General features: G+C 43.7%; 1 protein-coding gene across 9 annotated transcripts in view; it reads left to right on the forward strand.

The window, feature by feature from the left end:
• Positions 1-23843, forward strand: part of LOC130282600 (gastrula zinc finger protein XlCGF26.1-like) — a 381272-nt gene that overhangs the window by 131564 nt on the left and 225865 nt on the right. The window contains exon 3 of one of the 9 annotated variants that reach the window (XM_056530995.1): positions 7683-7818. The exons of 7 other annotated variants lie outside the window; for them this stretch is intronic. The gene's annotated coding sequence lies outside the window, so the exon portion shown is untranslated. Of the gene's footprint in view, positions 1-7682; positions 7819-19130; positions 19215-23843 lie in introns of those variants that run through there. One more of the 9 variants, XM_056530999.1, reaches the window with a different exon arrangement.

Genomic DNA, 23843 nt, shown 5'->3' on the forward strand with positions numbered 1-23843 from the left:
AAGAACATGTTAGTGTAAAAAACGCAGATTTTTATTTTTCTCCTCCACTTAGCTGCTATTCTTGTGAAACACCTAAAGGGTTAACACACTTTTTGAATGTCATTTTGAAAACGTTGAGGGGTGTAGTTTCTATAATGGGGTCATTTATGGGGTATTTCTCACAGAAAGGCCCCTCAAATCCAGTTCAAACTTAACTGGTCCCTGAAAAATTCAGATTTTGAAATTTTCATGAAAATTTTGAAAATTGCTGCTATACTTTGAAGCCCTCTAATGTCTTCAAAAAGTTAAAGTAGGTACATTTTTTTTATCCCAACATAAAGTAGACATATTGTATTTGTGAATCAATATAACATTTTTTTGGAATATCCATTTTCCTTACAAACAAAGAGTTTTCAAAGTTAGAAAAATGCAACATTTTCATGAAATTTTGTGATTTTTCACCAAGAAAGGATGCGAGTAACGACAAAAATTTATTGCTATGTTAACCCCTTAACGACGCAGGACGTATATTTACATCCTGCGCCGGCTCCCGCGATATGAAGCGGGATCGCGCCGCAATCCCGCATCATATCGCGTCGATCCCGGCGCTCATCAACGGCCGGGACCCGCGGCTAATACCACACATCGCCGATCGCGGCTTCTAAAGCGAAACTGAAAGTGACCCGGCTGCTCAGTCGGGCTGTTCGGGACCGCCGCGGTGAAATTTCACCGCGGCGTCCTGAACAGCTGACCGGACACCGGGAGGGCCCTTACCTGCCTCCTCGGTGTCCGATCGGCAAATGACTGCTCCGTGCCTGAGATCCAGGCAGGAGCAGTCAAGCGCCGATAACACTGATCACAGGCGTGTTAATACACGCCTGTGATCTGTGTAGGAGATCAGTGTGTGCAGTGTTATAGGTCCCTATGAGACCTATAACACTGCAAAAAAAATGTAAAAAAAAAGTGTTAATAAAGGTCATTTAACCCCTTCCCTAATAAAAGTTTGAATCACCCCCCTTTTCCCATAAAAAAAATAACAGTGTAAAAAAAAAAAAAAATAAACATATGTGGTATCGCCGCGTGCGTAAATGTCCGAACTATAAAAATATATCATTCATTAAACCGCACGGTCAATGGCGTGCATGCAAAAAAATTCCGAAGTCCAAAAAAGCGTATTTTGGTCACTTTTTATACCATTAAAAAATGAATAAAAAGTGATCAAAAAGTCCGATCAAAACAAAAATCATACCGATAAAAACTTCAGATCACGGCGCAAAAATGAGTCCTCATACCGCTCTGTACGTGGAAAAATAAAAAAGTTATAGGGGTCAGAAGATGACATTTTTAAACGTATAAATTTTCCTGCATGTAGTTATGATTTTTTCCAGAAGTGCGACAAAATCAAACCTATATAAGTAGGGTATCATTTTAACTGTATTGACCTACAGAATAATGATAAGGCGTAATTTTTACCGAAATATGCACTGCGTAGAAACGGAAGCCCCCAAAAGTTACAAAATGGCGTTTTTTCTTCGATTTTGTCGCACAATGATTTTTTTTTCCGTTTCGCCGTGCATTTTTGGGTAAAATGACTAATGTCACTGCAAAGTAGAAATGGCGACGCAAAAAATAAGCCATAATATGGATTTTTTGGTGGAAAATTGAAAGGGTTATGATTTTTAAAATGTAAGGAGGAAAAAACGAAAGTGCAAAAACTGAAAAACCCTGAGTCCTTAAGGGGTTAAAGTAGAATATGTCAGGAAAAAACATTCTCGGAATCAGAATAATCGGTAAAAGCATCCCAGAGTTATTAATGCATAAAGTGACTGTGGTCATAATTGCAAAAAAAAGGGCTCAGTCCTTAAGGTGAAAAAGGGCTCAGTCATTAAGGGGATAAACCCTTAACCCCTTAAGGACCGGAGGTTTTTCCGTTTTTGCATTTTCGTTTTTTGCTCCTTGCCTTTAAAAAATCATAACTCTTTCAAATTTACACCTAAAAATCCATATGATGGCTTATTTTTTGCGCCACCAATTCTACTTTGTAATGACGTTAGTCATTTTGCCCAAAAATCTATGGTGAAGCGGGAAAAAAAATCATTGTGCGACAAAATTGAAAAAAAAACGCTGTTTTGTAACTTTTGGGGGCTTCCGTTTCTACGTAGTACATTTTTCGGTAAAAATGACACCTGATATGTATTCTGTAGGTCCATACGATTAAAATGATACCCTACTTATATAGGTTTGATTTTGTCGGACTTCTGGAAAAAATCATAACTACATGCAGGAAAATTAATACGTTTAAAATTGTCATCTTCTGACCCCTATAACTTTTTTATTTTTCCGTGTATGGGGCGGTATGAGTGCTCATTTTTTGCGCCTTGATCTGAAGTTTTTAACGGTACCATTTTTGCATTGATAGGACTTATTGATCACTTTTTATTCATTTTTAAATGATATAAAAAGTGACCAAAAATGCACTATTTTGGACTTTGGAATTTTTTTGCGCGCACGCCATTGACCGAGCGGTTTAATTAATGATATATTTTTATAATTCGGACATTTCCGCACGCGGTGATACCACATATGTTTATTTTTATTTTTATTTACACTGTGTTTTTTTTTTTATTGGAAAAGGGGGGTGATTCAAACTTTTAATAGGGGAGGAGTTAAATGATGTTTATTCACTTTTTTTTTTCACTTTTTTTTTGCAGTGTTATAGGTCCCATAGGGACCTATAACACTGCACACACTGATCTTCTATGTTGATCACTGGTTTCTCATAAGAAACCAGTGATCAACGATTCTGCCGGATGACTGCTCATGCCTGGATCTCAGGCACTGAGCAGTCATTCGGCGATCGGACAGCGAGGAGGCAGGTAGGGGCCCTCCCGCTGTCCTGTCAGCTGTTCGGGATGCCGCGATTAGCCGCGGCTATCCCGAACAGCCCGACTGAGCTAGCCGGGAACTTTCACTTTCACTTTTAGCCGCGCGGCTCAGCTTTGAGCGCGCGGCTAAAGGGTTAATAGCGCGCGGCGCCGCGATCGGCGCTGCGCGCTATTAGAGGCGGGTCCCGGCTTCACTATGACGCCGGGCCCGCCATGATATGACGCGGGGTTACTGTGTAACCCCGCGTTATATCAGAAGAGCAGGACCAAGGACGTACCGGTACGTCCTTGGTCCTTAAGGGGTTAAAGGGGCATTCCAGGAATTTTTTTTTATTTGACTATGCTACAGGGGCTGTAAAGTTAGTGTAGTTCATAATATAGTGTCTGTACCTGTGTGTGACGGTTTTCTCACAATTCTTATGTGACTTTCGCCTCACTATTTATTTTTACCAGCATACAAAATTACTGTGGTCTCGGATTTTTCCCAGCTTGCAATGCGGCCGAGACCTGACTCACTAGTCAGCTGATGACAGGGAGCCTGTCTGCTTCAATGGGTGGAGGGATCAATCTGCAACTAATGCAACAGCTGGAGGGACCCTGATTGAAAACCACAGGTCTGCAGCTCATTTATGTTTCAATGTGTGGGGTGGCTGATGTGTGGGAAGGAGGAAAATAGAATTGTGGGATTTGTAGTAAAAAAAAAAAGAACAGGGAAACATCAAATAAATGCTCACTGTACCCCTTATTACATTACGTGAGGGGTGTAGTTTCCAAAATGGGGTCACATGTGGTCACATGGGGTCCATTGTTCTGGCACTATGGGGGCTTTGTAAACACATGTGGCCTTCAATTCCGGACACATTTTCTCTTCAAAATCCCAATGGCGCTCCTTCTCTTCTGAGCATTGTAGTGTGCCAGCATAGCACTTTACATCTACATATGGGTTATGATCTTACTCAGAAGAAATGGGGCTACACATTTTGGGGGGCTTTTTTCCTATTTTCCCTTGTGAAAATGAAAAATTTTGGGTAACACCAGCATTTCAGTGAAAACCTTTTTTTTTTTTTTTTTTTACGTTTTCCCATCCAAATTTAATGAAAATTCGTCAAACGCCTGTGGGGTGTTAAGGCTCACTATACCCCTTGTCACGTTCCGTGAGGGGTGTAGTTTCCAAAATGGGGTCACATGTGGGTATTTTTGCATTTATGTCAGAACTGCTGTAAAATCAGCCACCCCTGTGCAAATCACCAATTTAGGCCTCAAATATACATGGTGCGCTCTCACTCCTGAGTCTTGTTGAGCGCTCGCAGAGCATTTTACGCCCACATATGGCCCACATATGCGTTACAAATTTTGGGGGTCTTTTTTTCCTTTTACTGCTTGTGAAAATAAAAAGTATGGGGCAACACAAGCATGTTAGTGTAAAATTTTAATTTTTTTACGCTTACAGGCTGGTGTAGCCCCCAACTTTTCCTTTTCATAAGGGGTAAAAGGAGAAAAAGTCCCCCCAAAATTTGTAGTGCAATTTCTCCCGAGTACGGAAATACCCCATATGTGGCCCTAAACTGTTTCCTTGACATACGACAGGGCTCTGAAGTGAGAGAGCGCCATGCGCATTTGAGGACTAAATTACAGATTGCATAGGGGTGGACATTGGGGTATTCTACGCCAGTGATTCCCAAACAGGGTGCCTCCAGCTGCTGCTAAACTCCCAGCATGCCTGGACAGTCAGTGGCTGTCCAGAAATGCTGGGAGTTGTTGTTTTGCAACAGCTGGTGGCTCTGTTTTGGAAACACTGCCGTACAATACGTTTTTCATTTTTATTGGGGGGGACAGTGTAAAGGGGTGTATATGTAGTGTTTACCCTTTATTTTGTGTTAGTGTAGTGTAGTGTTTTTAGGGTACATTCGCACTGGCGTGTTATGGTGAGTTTCCAGCTAGGAGTTTGCACTGCGGCGAAAAATTTGCCGCAGCCCAAACCTGAAGCAGGAAACTTACTGTAAACCTGCCCGTGTGAATGTACCCTGTATGTTCACATGGGGTGGCAAACCTCCAGCTGTTTCAAAACTACAACTCCCAGCATGTACTGACTGAGGAGTTGTACTTTTGCAACAGCTGGAGGCACACTGGTTGGAAAACCTTCAGTTAGGTTCTGTTACCTAACTCAGTATTTTCCAACCAGTGTGCCTCCAGCTGTTGCAAAACTACAACTTCCAGCATGTACTGACAGACCGTGCATGCTGGGAGTTGTACTTTTGCTACAGCTGGAGGCACACTGGTTGGAAAAACTTCAGTTAGGTTCTGTTACCTAACTCAGTTTTTTCCAACCAGTGTGTCTCCAGCTGTTGCAAAACTACAACTCCCAGCATGTACTGATCACCGAAGGGCATGCTGAGATGTAGTTATGCAACAGCTGGAGTTACGCAACTACAACTCCCAGCATGCCGAGACAGCTGTTTGCTGTTTGGGAATGCTGGGATTTGCAGTTTTGCAATATCTGGAGGGCTACAGTTTATAGACCACGTTATAGTGTTCTCAAACTGCAGTCCTCCAGCTGTTGCAAAACTACTTATTCCAGCATGCCCAAACAGCTGTCTGGGCATGCTGGGAGTTGTAGTTTTGCAACATCTGGAGGGCTACAAGTTAGAGACCACTGTAGCCCTCCAGATGTTGCTAGGCAACTTACCGGCTTCCGTAGGATCCAGGGAGCTGTCCTCTTCTGCCGCACGACGTCACCGCCCGCCGATCAACGTCGCCCGCAGCCTCCGGAGGGGTAAGTGGACCTTCGGCATTCAGTCCCCTTCGTTTCTCTGTTCGGCCCTGCCTATTTTGGGTGGGCAGGAAGGGGAAAACGAAAGTAAACCCCCCACGCCCCCGATCTGCTATTGGTGGTCGCGTCTAGACCACCAATAGCAGGGATAGGAGGGGCGGCACCTCTGCCACCTCACTCCTATCCCTTCAGGGGGATCGTAGGTGTCTTAGACAATCCCCCTTATATTCCGGGTCACCGGGTCACCATAGACCCGTAATGACCCGGAATCGGAGCAAATTGCAAGTGTGAATTCACTTGCGATTTGCGCCGATCGCCAACATGTGGGGGTCAGATGACCCCCCTGGGCATTTGCGCGGGGTGCCTGCTGATCGATATCGGCAGTCACCCCGGACCGGTCCCCGTCCGGCGCGCGGCGGAGACCGGAATTCCCACGGGCATATGGATATGCCCTTCATCCTTAAGTACCAGGACACAAGGGCGTATGCATACGCCCTTCTTCCCCAACAGGTTAAAGGGTAACTCCGGTGAAAACCTTTTTTCTTTTAAATCAACTGGTGCCAGAAAGTTAAACAGATTTGCTAATTACTTCTATTAAAAAATCTTAATCCTTCCTGTACTTATTAGCTGCTGAATACTACAGAGGGAATTCTTTTCTTTTTGTAATTCTCTCTGATGACATCACGAGCACAGTGCTTTTTGCTGACGTCATTATAATAATAATAACTCTTTATTTATTGTTGTCCTTAGTGGAATTTGAACTCAAGGCCCCAGCACTGCAAGGCAGCAGTGCTAACCACTGAGCCACCATGCTGCCCTTAGCATACATCTGCTATGCACGGTTGCTAAAATGGACAACCCCCAGCAGACTACAGAGGCAGCATGCTGGTGTTTATACCACAGACTGAAGACTCATGAATGACACATGCTGGGAGTTGTAGTCCCTTTTGCGTGTGTATGACAGTGTATCCCAACCAAGGCTGATTATTAGTGTGCTGAGTATAAGGGGGCTGACCCGGGAAAATAGTAGGGTGGGTAAAGGGCGGAACAAACAAAAAAAAAAAAAAAGGAGCCGCCCCAAACCAGCAAGGCATGTGGCATGCTGTGATTTGTAGTTTTCAGCACAGCAAGAAACAGGAAATAAAAGCAAAGATAGGAAAACAAAGTGGGGGATAAAAAGACAACAAAGAACGGAAATAGAGTAGGCTAAACAACAAGAATAGAAATGAAACAAAACAAATAGGGTAAGTCAAAAACAGAAAAACATGTTGACCACCGGAGTACCCCTTTAATTATTGTCCACATACATTTTTTATTTTTGTTTAGTAGTCCAAATGCTTTCCTCTTATCCGTTATCACATTCCTAACTGTTTTGGTTAACCACATTGGTCTTCTAACACAATTGTTTCCATAGTGTTCACAAGATCTACCGTATTTATCGGCTTATAACACGCACCCCCATTTTAACAGGGAAATGTAAGTAAAAAAAAAATAAAATTCAAATAAATGACTTGGACTAAATGCCACATCATCCCCCCAACTTTGTTTTCTTCTGCACCTTAGTTTGGTCCTGTCCCCTCCAGTGCCACATTTACCCCTCTCATCGCCACCCTCCATGTCTCATCATCCCCCCATGTCTCATCATTTCCCCTTGTCATAGACCACCACTAGCCATATAGACATTAAGCATTTAGTGCCTTCCCCCACCATCATTTCCCCCTGTCTCATCATCCCCCACCCTGTCTCATCATGTCCCCCCTTCATTCCCCCTCATCATTTTCATCATTTCCCCCCTCATCATCCCCCCACCCTGTCTAATCATGTCCCCCATCATTCCCCCCTCATCATCCCCCACCCTGTCTCATCATGTCCCCCCATCATTCCCCCCTCATCATCGCCCACCCTGTCTCATCATGCCCCCCATCATTCCCCTCTCATCATTTCCCCCTTTCTCATCACCCCCCACCCTGTCTCATCATGCGCCCCATCATTCCCCCCCCTCATCATTTTCCCCTGTCTCATCATCCCCCCCATCATGTTCCTCCTAGTGGTCTTCAACCTGCGGACCTCCAGATGTTGCAAAACTACAACTCCCAGCATGCCCAGACAGCCAACTGCTGTCTCCTGCTCTGCTTCACTGACCGCAGCCCGCAAGGCTGACTTGACCTGCCGAAGCCCAGCCAAGTAAGGAAAATAACAAAACTATGAAAAGCATTGGGAAAAGGGGGAATGATGAGGGAGGGGGGAGGGAGGGAAAATGAAAAGTAAAACTCACTTGTTTTCTCCCGCAGTATCCATAGGTACTGGTGGATAGTACGCTGATTAAAAGGTAGGGCAGATCCAGACAAGGTAGGGCTCATTTTAATCAGCGTCTCCAGCACTATCCACCAGTACTTGTGGATAGTGCAGGACAAAACAAGTGACAGTTTTCCATAGCGGGGAGGAGACGCCGCAGGTCACTGATTTAAAGTGACCGCGGCCGTACTGCTAATCCTTAACAAGCAGCTGCTGCTGCTGCCGCTTTAAATCAGCGACCAGAAGATTTATCGCCGTAGAACACGCAGGCAGGCTTTTTGCCTTAAATTTAAGTTTTAAAAGTGCGTGTTATACGCCAATAAATACAGTATTTAGAATGCTCTTAAAATGTCCCCTTTAGCTTGTGTACATTTACTACCGAGGGCACTGTCCCAATCTGTGTCACCTTAGTTGGTGAAAATTGGCCTTCCTGAAGTTTAATGTTTTTGTAGCCCCACTAGTAGACTTCCTCTTATAGGATAAATAAAAACTTATTATTCTGTTATTACTTCTATTAGAAAATCCTAATCCAGTACTTATCACCTGCTGAAGTTGAGTGGTTCTGACAAAACTGCACTCTGCTGACACCTCTGTCTGTCTCAAAAACTGTCCAGAGTAGGAGGAAATCCCCATAGCAAACCTCTCCTGCTCTGGACAATTACTGAGACAGACCGAGGTGTCAGCAGAGAGCATTGTTGTCAGACAGAAGAACAACTCAACTTCAGCAGCTGATAAGTAATGGAAGGATTGGCATTGGTGTGCTGGCTCAGGTATGTCCTTCATATTAGGATATACTGGCTAATGTCTCAATTTTAACATCATTTTGAGGGTTAGTCGTATGTTACGGTCTACATCTACCAAAGTAGTGCACCTAAATTTATGTATTATTCTACAGGGTGGGCCATTTATATGGATACACCTTAATAAACTGGGAATGGTTGGTGATATTAACTTCCTGTTTGTGGCACATTAGTATATGTGAGGGGGGAAACTTTTCAAGATGGGTTGTGACCATGGCGGCCATTTTGAAGTCGGCCATTTTGAATCCAACTTTTGTTCTTTCAGTAGGAAGAGGTTCATGTGACACATCAAACTTATTGGGAATTTCACAAGAAAAACAATGATGTACTTAGTTTTAACATAACTTTATTCTTTCATGAGTTATTTACAAGTTTCTGACCACTTATAAAATGTGTTCAATGTGCTGCCCATTTTGTTGGATTGTCAATGCAACCCTCTTCTCCCACTATTCACACACTGATAGCAACACTGCAGGAGAAATGCTAGCACAGGCTTCCAGTATCCGTAGTTTCAGGTGCTGCACATCTCGTATCTTCACAGCATAGACAATTGCCTTCAGATGACCCCAAAGATAAAAGTCTAAGGGGGGTCAGATCGGGAGACCTTGTTGGCCATTCAACTGGCCCACGGCGACCAATCCACTTTCCAGGAAACTGTTCATCTAGGAATGCCCGGACCAGCATGTTCGCTCCGGGGACTGATTATAAATGGGGTGCGGCGTGCAAGATCACAGGGCTCCCCAGCGGCGGGACCCTTGCAATCAGGCATCTTATCCCCTATCCTTTGGATAGGGGATAAGATGTCTAAGCGCCGGAGTACCCCTTTACGGTATATCCATATAAATGGCCCACCCTGTATATATTACACATCCACACTTTTCATCGGGTGTAGGATGCCATTGTGGCACTTGTAGTCTGCTGCAGGCATCCCCCATTGTATGCATTTTATGCTGGGGATTGCCCTTAGCAATGGACCACAAGCGCAGGATCTGCTCCTCCAGCATAAATGCACAACTGCATTTGAGGTTGAGTATTTCCTGCCATTTGAAATCATGTTTTTTTTCTTGTTGTTAAAGTAATGGAAGGATTAAGATTTTTTTTTTATAGAAGTAATTTACAAATCTGTTTAACTTTCTGGAGCCAGTTGAAATAAGAACATTTTTTTTCACTGGAATAGCCTTTTAATCCCTTCACGCTACATGACGTATGCATACGTCATGAGCGGGCTCCCACGATAGAACGTGGGGTCACACGCTGACCCCGCATCATATCGCGTCGGTCCCGGCAGCCATCAATGGCCGGGGACCGCGGCTAATACCGGACATCACCGATCACGGTGATGCCCGGTATTAACCCTTCAGACGCGGTGATCAAAGTTAATCGCCACATCTAAAGTGAAAGTAAACTGTGTGGGTTAACTCAGTGGAGATGAAATCGCGGTGTCCCGAACAGCTTGCTGAACAGCTGGAGGGTCCCTACCAGTCTCCTCGCTGTCCGATCGCCGAATGACTGCTCCGTGCCTGAGATCCAGGCAGGAGCAGTCAAGCGGCGATAACACTGATCAATGCCTGGCTGTTGCCAGGCAGTGATCTGTGTAGAAGATCAGTGTGTGCAATGTTATAGCCCCCGATGAGAGCTATAACACTGCAAAATAAAAGTGAAAATAAAGTGGTAATAAAGATCATTTAACCCCTTCTATAATTAAAGTCAGAATCACCCCCCTTTTCCCAATAAAAAAATAAAACAGTGTAAATAAAAATAAACCTATGTGGTATCGTCACGTGCGTAAATGTCCGAACTATACAAATATATCGTTAATTAAACTGCACGGTCTCTGGCGTACACGTAAAAAAATTCCAAAGTCCAAAATAGCGTATTCTTGGGCACTTTTTATACCATAAAAAAGTAAATAAAAAGTGATCAAAAAGTCCGATAAATACAAAAATGATACCAATAAAAACGTCAGATCACAGCACAAAAAATGAGCCCTCATACTTCCCCATATGCGAAAAAAAAAAAAAGTTATAGGGGTCAGAAGAGCACATTTTTAAACGTATAAATTTTCCTGCATGTAGTAATGATTTTTTTTCCAGAAGTACGACAAAATCAAACCTATATAAGTAGGGTATTATTTTAACCGTAAGGACCTACAGAATAAAGAGAAGGTGGAATGTTTACCGGAAAATGCACTGCGTAGAAATGGAAGCCCCCAAAAGTTACAAAATGGCACTTTTTCTTCAGTTTTGTCGCACAATGATTTTTTTTTTCCGTTTCGTTGTGGATTTTTGGGTAAAATGAGTAATGTCACAGCAAAGTAGAATTGGTGGCACAAAAAATAAGCCATAATATGGATTTTTATGTGCAAAATTTAAAGCGTTATGATTTTTAGAAGGTGATGAGGAAAAAATGAAAATGCAAAAACGGAAAATACCCTGCGTCATTAAGGGGTTAAATTCCCCCATAATAATGATGTCTTCTTTGCTGCCCCATCTATTTGTCTTATTAGTAGATTTTCTGCTGCTTCCGTTTTATACTTGGCAACTTATAACCAACCCCTAAAAGTAATTTATTGTTCTTACCCCCTCCCCTTATTTCCATCCACAGAGACTCCACATGATCATTCTCCTCGCCAACGTCCTCGTGCAGAATGGGCACAAGACAAGATTTTATGTTTAACCGGTTGCCGTCTAAGGACGAGCTGGGTCGTCCTGAGATGGCAACCATCGTATGGCACGGGCTCCCAACTGGAGCCCACGTCATGCCGGCCCCCAGCTGATTCCTGTAGTTAGGGACCAGCATTAAAAGCTGTAATGTAGCGATTGCCGCAAAGTTGACAGCGGCGTCTAAAGGGTCATATAAATCATCCAGGGGGGCAGGGGGTGATCCACTGCTGTGGTAGCCAGAGGGCTTATCTCTCCTCCTGTGCTGGCTGCTGCGCTGAAAATTATAAAGCGTGGCAGGACCAAGCTTTATCAGTCAAGCGCAGAGCACACAGATTAATGTAGTTCTATAAAATCACATTGATCTGTATGAGGAATTTAATGATTCCTCCTAAAAATCCCCTAAGGGGACTAAAAGTGTAAAAAAAAAAAAAAAGTTGAATTAAAAGTAAAAAAAAAAAAAAAAAAAACTATTAACCCCTTCCTTATTAAAAGTTTAAATCACCCCCCTTTTCCCAAATCCATATTAAAAATATGTAACCATAATAAAAATAAACATGGGGTGTCACCGTGTGTGTAAATGTCTGAACTAAAAAAATATATAATTAATTAAACCGCATGGTCAATGACGTATGCGCAAAAAAATTCCAAATTCCCAAATAATGTTTTTTGGGTCACTTTTTATATAATTTAAAAAGCCATCAAAAAGTCCGATCAATACAAAAATGTTACCGCTAAAAACTTTAGATCACGCACAAAAAAAAAGAGCTCTTCCATTACTCATGGAATTTATTTTTTTTTTTTACGAGTCAGAATATGACAATTTTGAAAGTATTCATTTTCGTGCATGTAGTTATGATTTTTATCAGAAGTACGACAAAATCAGACCTATATAAGTAGTGCATCATTTTAATTGTATGGACCTACGGATTAAAGATAAGGTGTCATTTTTACCGAAAAATATTCTTCGTAGAAACAGAAGCCCCCAAAACGTTACAAAATTGTGTTTTTTCTTAAGTTTTGTGGCACAATGATTTTTTGGGGGGGTTTCGCCATAGATTTTTGGGTAAAATGGCTGATGTCATTACAAAGTAGAATTGTTGGCTCAAAAAATAAGCCATCATATGGATTTTTAGGTGCAAAATTGAAAGGGTTATGATTCTTAAAAGATAAGGAGGAAAAAACATAAGGACAAAAACAGAAAAATGCCCGGTCCTTAAGGGGTTAAGCAAACCCCTCCCCCTTTTTATCTGTACTGTAATTTTTTAACTGACTCAACCCCTCTATATTAACTGCCCAGTCATAGCTCGCATCCATGTCATGTCTCACTTATCCCCACTATGTCATAATCTTCTTCCAACATTATTTACCCCTTAACGACCACGGACGTAAATGTACGTCCTGGTTTGGCAGTTCACGGCATCTGCGGCAATGCACACGATAAAATTGATGATCGGATCGCCCACAGAGTTGACGCGGCGATCCGATCATCTTTAACCCCTTAAGGACACATGACGTACTGGAACGTCATGTGTCCACTCCCGATCTATAACGCGGGGCCACGGCGTGGCCCCGCGTCATAGCGGGTCGGGCCCGGCCTCTAACAACGGCCGGGACCCGTGGCTAATAGCGCGCGGCATTGATCGCTGTGCCGCGCGCTATTAACCCTTTAGACGCGGCGTTCAAAGTTGAACGCCGCGTCTAAAGTGAAACCGAAACCATGCCGGCTAGCTCAGTGGGCTGTTCGGGATAGCCGCGGTGAAATCGCGGCATCCCGAACAGCTGACAGGACAGCGGGAGGGCCCCTACCTGCCTCCTCGCTGTCCGATCGCCGAATGACTGCTCAGTGCCTGAGATCCAGGCATGAGCAGTCATGCGGCAGAATCATCGATCACTGGTTTCTTATGAGAAACCAGTGATCAATGTAAAAGATCAGTGTGTGCAGTGTTATAGGTCCCTATGGGACCTATAACACTGCAAAAAAAAAGTGCAAAAAAAAAGTGAATAAACATCATTTAACCCCTTCCCTATTAAAAGTTTGAATCACCCCCCTTTTCCCATAAAAGAAAAAACACAGTGTAAATAAAAATAAAAATAAACATAAATGGTATCGCCGCGTGCGGAAATGTCCGAATTATAAAAATATATTGTTAATTAAACCGCACGGTCAATGGCGTGCGCGCAAAAAAATTCCAAAGTCCAAAATAGTGCATTTTTGGTCACTTTTTATATCATGAAAAAATGAATAAAAAGCGATCAATAAGTCCTATCAATGCAAAAATGGTACCGTTAAAAACTTCAGATCACGGCGCAAAAAATGATCCCTCATACCGCCCCATACACGGAAAAATAAAAAAGTTATAGGGGTCAGAAGATGACAATTTTAAACGTATTAATTTTCCTGCATGTAGTTATGATTTTTTCCAGAAGTCCGACAAAATCAAACCTATATAAGTAGGGTATCATTTTAATCATATGGACCTACAGAATACATATCAGGTGTCATTTTTACCGAAAAATGTACTACGTAGAAACGGAAGCCCCCAAAAGTTACAAAACAGCGTTTTTTTTTAAATTTTGTCGCACAATGATTTTTTTTCCCGCTTCACCATAGATTTTTGGGCAAAATGACTGACGTCATTACAAAGTAGAATTGGTGGCGCAAAAAATAAGCCATCATATGGATTTTTAGGTGTAAATTTGAAAGAGTTATGATTTTTTAAAGGCAAGGAGCAAAAAACGAAAATGCAAAAACGGAAAAACCTCCGGTCCTTAAGGGGTTAATGGCGGACTGAGGTCCCCTCACCTTCCTCTGTCCATCTCCCAGCGTCTCCTGCTCTGGTCTGAGATCGAACAGACCAGAGCAGGAGATAGCTAATAATACTGATCAGTGCTATGTCCTATGCATAGCACTGAACAGTATTAGCAATCAAATGATTGCTATAGATAGTCCCCTATGGGGACATAAAAAGTGTAAAAAAAAACAAAAAAAGTTTTAAAAAAAAGTAAAAAATCCCCTCCCCCAATAAAAATGAAAATTGTCAGTTTTTTCCATTTTACCCCCAAAAAGGTAAAAAAAAATTTATAAACATATTTGGTATCTCCGCGTGCGTAAATGTCCGAACTATCAACATATAATGTTAATGATCCCGTAGGGTGAACGATGTAACCGTAAACATTTTTAAAAAGTCCAAAAATGCTGCTTTTTTGTTACATTTTATTAAAAACAAATTTAATAAAAAATGATATAAAAGTTTTATATATGCAAATGTGGTATCGATAAAAAGTACAGATGAGGGCGCAAAAACTGAGCCCTCATACCGCCCTATATATGGAAAAATTAAAAAGTTATAGGTGGTCAAAATAGGGCGATTTTAGATTTTGTACAAGAAATATTAGATTTTTTTTTAAGCACTACAAAAATATAAAAGTATCTAGCCATGGGTATCATTTTAATCGTATTGACCCACAGAATAAAGAACACATGTAATTTACCGTAAATTGTACAGTGTGAAAATGAAACCCTCCAAAATTGTGGTTTTCATTTAAATTTCCGGCCGTGATCTCTTAGCCTCACTTAGCACCCTATAGGGCTCCTAAGCAGCAGATTAGCCTCATACCTTCTGCCAACATGTCGGCGAGGGACAAGAAGAAGTCTGGCGGAGATTCCCAGCAGCTTTCGCAGACTATTCCCGAATTGTTCCGGGCAGGCCTACAATCAAACATGGTGCCGGCGGCACCCCGTGCCACTACATCCACAGCAGAGGAAGACGACATAGCTGATGTGCCGTCAGCTCCAGCGGATGTGGCGATCCCCATGGACCCTTCTGCTCTTTTTTCCCATATCCAAAAGATGTTTAGAGAGGAACTCTCCAAGGCGGTGATGGACTTTACTAAACAGGTGGGTGAGCTGGGGCAACGAGTGTCGGACCTAGAACTTAAACATGACGGACTAGCTGATGACCTGGAACATGACAGGCTGGCCCTCACTGATCATGCTGACAAACTGGACGCCCTTGAGCTGAAATTGGAGGACCTTGAGAACAGGTCGAGGCGAGCTAACCTGTGTATTCGGGGACTGCCAGAAAATGTCTCTGACCTGACTTCAGCAGTTACGGGCCTATTTGCCGCCCTTCTCCCGCAAGTAGATGTGAGTCAGTTCCGTATGGACAGGATCCACGGAGCCCTTTCACGGCCTAAAAACCAGGACATTCCCAGAGATGGGATTCTTAATCTACACTATGCTGACATGAGGGACCGTATTCTTCAAGCTGCACGTAATGTCTCTCCCCTGCCGGGCATGCCTGTGTCTGTCCACATATATGCAGATCTAGCACCCTCCACACTGGAGAGGCGCCGCACCATGAAACCCTAGATATAGATATAGATATAAGTGGGGCTTTCCTTTTAGCCTACAATTTCAGGTCAATTCTCATGCCTACCTAGTCCGTACACTCCTTGAAGCTCAAGATGCCTTGCAACGTGAGAAGATAGCTTATGAAGATCAACCACCCCTGCCACCCAGATCACAAAAATCCAGGAGAGTTTGGCACCGTACTGGATCTAGCCAGAAACGACGCAGGTCCCTTCCTTCATACCCCGATGGCTGAAGCTACCTGTGAATGAGTTGAATTACCTCATACCTCACCTACAGATTATATCTGGACAATTCATGTCTCCACGGACGCTCTGCTGCTCCTTTACAGCTGGATTTCTATGACATGAGGATGCCTCAAGCTACCTGATCCGGCTCTACTCTTGGATCCATCCTTGCCTGTTTTTTCTTTTAGATTTTTCTTCTTGTCTCCCCTTACTCCCCTTTCTTTTCACCTTCTCTCCACCTTCACCTTCCTTCCCTCCTCACCTCCCTCCCTTCCCTCCCCCCCCCCCTCCTTCTTTTTCTTTTTTTCTTTTTTTTTTTTCTTCATGATCTCATTGCCTTATACCTGCTGCTCCTAACAGTTTTAAGAGGCTTGACGGTCCGGATTACCTTGTTGCCTCTGTGTCCTAGACACATGGGATCGTTGGTCTCGACCAGGCTTCCTGGGAGGACCCTATCCTGTACTACTGTACTGTTTGTTTGGTTTTTGTTTCCCCAGTTTGTTATTCCCCTGTATGTCTTTTCTCATTATGAGGGCGAACCCTTTTTCTTAACGTACCCTACCAAATGGATATCCTGTCCTTCACCGTTATGCCAGTGTCCCTGGGTCTGTGTACTAGGTGTTTAGCGTGTTGTAAGCAATTGTTTTATTTACTCTGTTATGTGTAGGGTCCTATCACATAATGTAAGGGGCTTTAACTCCCCTCTGAAGCGGAAAAAGGCCTTCCGGGATTATGTTTCCCATAACCCTGACATATTATGTATCCAAAAATCACATTTCACACCCTCTTCTTTCCCGGATTTTCTTCATCCAAATTATAATAGAACTTTTACATCTTCATTCATCTCCAAATCTAGAGGAGTAATGACCCTTCTCCACAGTTCATTCCCCTTTTCCGTCACCTCCACTATCTCCGACCCTGAGGGTCGATTTTTAATCCTGGAGGGCCTTTACCATGACTCCCCTATGTGCATAGTTAACACCTACGCCCCTACTGAGGACCCGATCCAATTTTTTGCTACTATATGTCAGAGAGTGATGTCTTTACAGTATGTATCCCTTATTTGGTGTGGGGACTTTAACCCCTTAAGGACCAAGGACGTACCGGTACGTCCTTGGTCCTGCTCTCCTGATATAACGCGGGGTTACACAGTAACCCCGCGTCATATCACGGCGGGCCCGGCGTCATAGTGAAGCCGATCTCAGAGCTGAGCCACGCGGCTAAAAGTGAAAGTGAAAGTTGCCGGCTAGCTCAGTCGGGCTGTTTGAGATAGCCGCGGCTAATCGCGGCATCCCGAACAGCTTACAGGACAGCGGGAGGGCCCCTACCTGCCTCCTCGCTGTCTGATCGCCGAATGACTGCTCAGTGCCTGAGATCCAGGCATGAGCAGTCATGCGGCAGAATCGTCGATCACTGGTTTCCTATGAGAAACCAGTGATCAATGATGAAGATCAGTGTGTGCAGTGTTATAGGTCCCTATGGGAGCTATAACACTGCAAAAAAAAAGTGAAAAAAAAAGTGAATAAAGATCATTTAACTCCTCCCCTATTAAAAGTTTGAATCACCCCCCTTTTCCAATAAAAAAAAAACCTAAAAATAAAAATAAACATATATGGTATCGCCGCGTGCGGAAATGTCCGAATTATAAAAATGTATCATTAATTAAACCGCTCGGTCAATGGCGTGCGCGCAAAAAAATTCCAAAGTCCAAAATAGTGCATTTTTGGTCACTTTTTATATCATTTAAAAATGGAAAAAAAGCGATCAATAAGTCCTATCAATGCAAAAATCGTACCGTTAAAAACTTCAGATCACGGCGCAAAAAATGAGCCCTCATACCGCCCCATACACGGAAAAATAAAAAAGTTATAGAGGTCAGAAGATGACAATTTTAAACGTATTAATTTTCCTGCATGTAGTTATGATTTTTTCCAGAAGTCCGACAAAATCAAACCTATATAAGAAGGTATCATTTTAATCGTATGGACCTACAGAATAAAGATAAGGTGTCATTTTTACCGAAAAATGTACTACGTAGAAACAAAGTTACAAAACGGCGTTTTTTTTTCAATTTTGTCGCACATTGATTTTTTTCCCGTTTCACCGTAGATTTTTGGGCAAAATGACTGATGTCATTACAAAGTAGAATTGGTGGCGCAAAAAATAAACCATCATATGGATTTTTAGGTGCAAAATTGAAAGAGTTATGGTTTTTTAAAGGCAAGGAGCAAAAAACGAAAATGCAAAAACGGACAAAAACCCCGGTCCTTAAGGGGTTAATGTTGTTTTCAATGGAGTTCTGGACAGGTCCCATACTGCGGCGTTTAGGAGGTCCGGTGCACAGCAGCGACTTCTTCAGACTTCCTTTCGTGACACCGACCTTGCGGATACTTGGAGGGAACATAACCTGACTCAACGTGGGTACTCATATTATTCCCCAGCACATAAGCTATACACCAGGATAGACTGGATTCTTACAAACACCTCTTCAATCTCAGCTCTACATTATGCTCGCCATATTCCATGTTCCTGGTCTGACCATGACATGGTTTTCTCATTTCAACCCTGCGATGCCACATCCTACACTTGGAGATTGAATGAGTCACTGCTTTGCAGACCACATATTAGAGACGAGATTGCATCAGCCTTGACCACATACTTTGCTGATAACGCCACCCCAGAGTCCGACCCGGGTTAGATTTGAAAGGCTCATAAAGCCACCATTAGGGGCAAGATAATTGCTATAGCCTCAGGTCTTAGACGCTCACGGCATAAAGCCCAAACTTTACTTGAGCATAAATTAGCCAGATTAGTCGTAGCCCATCAACAACTGCCGACTCCATATTTATATCATTCTATACGTTCCACTAAACGCCAATTGGATGCTATCCTTACAGATGACACGGAGAGGGCTTTGAGGTGGACCCAGGCGACCTGTTATAGGTGGGCCAACAAACCGGACAAATTGTTAGCACACATGCTGAGGAAGAGACAACGCATCAATAGGGTGCACAGAGTCCAGATCAGGCCGGGTGTTTTTTCTTCAAACCCTTCCCGTATCTATGAGTCTTTTCATTCTTTCTATACCTCTCTTTACAGTGAACGGTCCCCTCCCTCTCCTTCAATGGTGGACGCCTTTCTGACATCAATGGCCCTGCCGAAGTTGACCACGGAACAGCGGGACTATCTTAACTCCCCGATCACTTCTGAGGAAGTAGCGAAGGTAATCTCCGCCCTGAAACTAGGTAAAGCTCCGGGACCCGACGGTCTTTCTGCTCTTTACTATAAGAAATTCTCTGATATCTTAACTCCCCATATTTCCTCTTTCTGCAATAAACTTCTTTCTGGAGCCTCTATGCCTTCTGATTTTCTTCAGGCTTCTATAGTAGTCATCCCTAAACCCAAAAAGGATCCTCTACATCCCTCCAACTACAGACCCATCTCCCTCATTAATCTAGACACTAAACTCTTCACATCTATCCTAGCTGGCCGTCTGAACTCCCTACTCCCCGGTCTAGTACATCACGACCAAGTAGGCTTCATACCCGTCCGACAGGCACCTGACAACATTAGAAAAGTTCTAAACATCATTCATTGGGCGGAGACCACTTCCTCTTCTTTGACCCTATTGGGACTTGACATAGAAAAAGCTTTTGATTCTGTTTCATGGTCTTACCTGTTTGGAGTTCTTCAGCATATGGGCTTCTCTGGCCCTTTTCTTCATGCACTAGGTGCACTATACTCCACTCCTAAAGCTTACCTCAAACTACCCACACCCTCCCCCACCCCCATCAGTATTGAAAGAGGGACACGCCAGGGATGCCCCCTTTCCCCAGCGCTATTTGCGTTAGCAATGGAACCACTTGCAATACTCATTAGAGATCACCCGGACATCAAGGGGGTTCAGATAGCCAGCTCTTCCTACCTTACTAACCTCTTTGCAGATGACATTCTACTCACCCTCACTTCCCCACTGGTTTCTCTTCCTCATCTCTTCTCCCTACTAGACCGCTTTGCGAGGATATCTGGCTTAACGGTAAACCGATCTAAGTCGGAGGTGCTCTATTGCCATACCCCGCCCCATACTCAAAAACTTATATCTCTCAACTTCGATCTACCTGCTGCTTCCTCGTCTATCCCCTATCTTGGGATAGCACTTCCTGCTTCCCTCTCATCTCTCTATAACCTAAACTACCTCCCTCTATTCAAATCTCTTCGTGCGGACATGAAGAAGTGGGATCTACCTCACATCTCTTGGATGGGTCGTATCCACTCTATTAAAATGGTTCTCCTTCCTCGCCTTCTCTACTTATTTTGCACTCTTCCTATCCCTATTCGGGTCCCGGACCTTCGTAGACTTCAGGCGGACATTTTTCACTTTATATGGAGAGGTTGTAGGCCCCGCATTCCACGCAAAATTATGTATTACCAGAAGTCATTGGGTGGCCTATCAGTACCCAATCTAATTAAATATTTCCAAGCAGCTCGGTTGGCTCAACTGCTGCTTTGTAATGCGAAGACAGGGCACCCTAGATGGGTATCTCTTGAGAATGACCTCGTAGCCCCATACTCTTTGTGCTCCTTAATGTGGTTGACTGGTCCTATTTCACGCTACCTGCCCTCGGTGGCTCTTCTCCCTCGATACTCTCTCCTTCTTTGGAGATCGGTCAGGTTTAAGCTATCTCTTCAATCCTCTGTCTCTCCCGCCACCCCACTTTTTTTCCAACCCTTCTTTCCCCCCTGGTCTGGACTCTGTGCGTTTTGCGTGGTGGCACTCGCAGAAACTATTTAGGGTTCATGACTTTTTAGTGAGCCGGCGGCTCATGTCCCTATCCACCTTTAAAAATAGATTTGTTCCTCCACCAGAGGAGTGCTTTAGGGTTCACCAAATCTTTTCTTTTCTAAGCTCTGTGGTAGGGTCACTAACAGGTTTGACGACTACGACATATGAAGCCATGGCACTATATACACCTCTTCTTCCGGGAACATTGTCCAGGATACATTCCTCCTCTAACAGACCCCCCCACTGACACGAAACTTCCTTACATGTCCCAATGGGAATTAGAATTGCACTTCACTCTTCCTATATCCAGATGGCACTCCTGTTGTGCACACATCACAAGGGGTAGCATGCAAGTGTCCTTAGTCGAGACGGCTGTTAAACTTCTGCACCGTGCCTATTATGTCCCTACACAATTACACGCAATATATCCATCGGTTGCCCCTGAATGCTTTAGGGGTTGTCTAGTCCCAGGAACAACGGGTCACATCTGGTGGCAATGTCCTAGGGTTGCCGCCCTCTGGAGGTCCGTAGTTGAAGTGATACGCTCCATATTACATATATACGTTGGCCTTTGAACCCCGCAACTTGTCTGTTGGGGGAAAGACCATCACATGTTAGATATGCCCTTTTTAAATTGGCCCAATTTATAATGCTAGCCACTAGAATTCATATTGCCTCCAGATGGCGTTCTCCCCTGCTCTCCTTCTCTGCTGTAGTGGATAGGATCAACTCCATAATGCTATCAGAAAAAATGGCCGCGGTGAGGGAGGATAGGCTGGACCTGTTCTACAAAATCTGGCAACCATGGCTGGACTCCCCCCATACTGTGGATGTATCATTCTATTTACGTTTGTAGTCTATGCGACTTCCCCTATGCTCCTATGGGTCCTACTTGCCCAGACGGATACTGTGGACAGTGATAATTTTAGATACTTGTCATATGATGAGATCTCTATTGTGCTCTGGTTCCCTTCATACCCCTTTATATTGGTGTAAACCATGCCCTTTCCCCTTATTTTTTATTCCTTGTTTGATTTTTCTGTACATCTTTTTATATATACTGTTGTCACACTTGATGGTATCCTGTACAGGATTACACATTGAGAAGCTTGTACCTTGTTTCTTATGTCTGAATAAAATATTTTGTTGGATACTAAATTTCCTCCCTAAAAAAATATTTTTTTGCGTTCGCCGTACATTTTATGGTAAAATGAGAGGTTTCATTACAAAGTACAATTGGTCACGCAAGAAACAAGCCCTTATATGGGTCTGTAGATGGAAATATAAAAGAGTTATGGATTTTAGAAGACGAGGAGGAAAAAACAAAAATGCAAAAATAAAATTTGCCTGGTCCTTAAAGAAGAAGTATCATGGACCAAGTCACAATTTTTTTTTTCTATCATGTGAAAGTGCATCAGCTCATCATTCTGACAATCTGCTCCTCATGTATCTCACCCTCTCCCTTCTCCTGCAATCCCCTCTGAAAGATCGGTACTTCCTGGTCCATGGAGGTCCCTGACTTCCTGTCTCCCATAATGCCTTTCAGTTCATCATAGAAGTAGCCCAGCCTAGACCAGTGCTTCCTAACCAGGGTGCCTCCAGCTGTTGTGAAACTACAACTCCCAGCATGCCTGGGAGTTTTAGTTTTGCAACAGCTGGAGGCACCCTGGTTGGGATACACTGACCTAGACACTGATCACTTTCCTAACAGCAGGCTCAGTGTTTCCCCTCCCCCTGCTTCTATTCTTAGGACATCGTTCTTTCAGACTGACCTGCTGTCAGATTGTAATCAGTGCAGGGGATAGCAGGGATCTCCCCCTCCCCCTCTGCTTCTTTATTGGGACATTGGGACATCGTTCTTGCACTTATAAACACTGAGCTGGCTGTCAGATGCTTCCCTGCCGAGGAGATGAAGACAAGTGCTCAGCTCACTGGGGCTTCTATGATTGGCTGAAGCTGCACATGGGAGGTTCCCTTGCCGTGCACAGAGCTGGCTAAGCTGCAGAACTATGGGAAATTGTGACATCACGGCCCCCAGCATAATGCAGCTCAATGGGGGGTCGCAAGTCATCAGAACAGGGAGCTGCTGAACTTCCTCTCTGAACAAAGAAGCTAGAAAAACAGGTTTTATATACAAGATGGGTGAAGTCAGTGATTTACAAAGTGATATAACTTTTGCTTCTGCATTTAAAACACAATATTTTTTCTACATGGGACTTCTCCTTTAAGGTGAAAATGGGCTTGGTCCTTAAGGGGTTAATTCCAGTTCCTCCGTCTTATTATTGAGGCATCTGGCATTTGTATACATGCACTTCATGTTTTCTTTCCTATTTTATTACCTCTGATCACTAATGACTGTTCTAACCCCTCCTGCCGCCCCACCACCTGTGTTATTACCTATCCCCAGCTCTCGATCTTACCCTGCTATGTTGTAGATTCCCTCCCCCCAGTCTCTATTTTAAATTCGTAAGGTAGATACAGGAGGCACTCACCACCGGATTACGTGATGCATAAAATTCTTCTTTATTTTAGGACATGCAGTAGCAGACAGGACATGTGTGGACGCAGCACACTACAGACAGGTAACAGCCATTTCACGCCCCCTCTAGGCGCTTCATCAGACCACGCCTTTGCTCTTCCGTTCAGATGCTTAAATCTAAACACCTGAGTGACGTCAGAGCAAGTGGCGTTTACACAAAGGTTAAAATCACATTAAGTGCAAAAGTTAAAAACAAAACGTACTGTAAATAATGGGGATCGACCGATTATCGGTATGGCCGATATTATCGGCCGATAATCACGATTTTGGGCATTATCGGTATCGGCAATTACCTTGCCGATAAGCCGATAATGCCCCGCCCCCCGCACTGCCCCCACGCACCGCGACTGCCCCCCCGCCGACCCACCGCACCGCCCCCCCGATCCCCCGCACCGCATCGCACCCCCACCGTAGTGCTGGGTGGTATTCCTGTATGGATTTTTGCCCATACCGCTATACCGGTCGGGCCCCTCCCCCACCCTCCGAGTCGATAAAAAAAATTAAACTTACCTGTAATGGGGGTGGTCCGG

Source organism: Hyla sarda, chromosome 7 (genome assembly GCF_029499605.1).
Source record: "Hyla sarda isolate aHylSar1 chromosome 7, aHylSar1.hap1, whole genome shotgun sequence".
NCBI lineage: Eukaryota > Metazoa > Chordata > Amphibia > Anura > Hylidae > Hyla > Hyla sarda.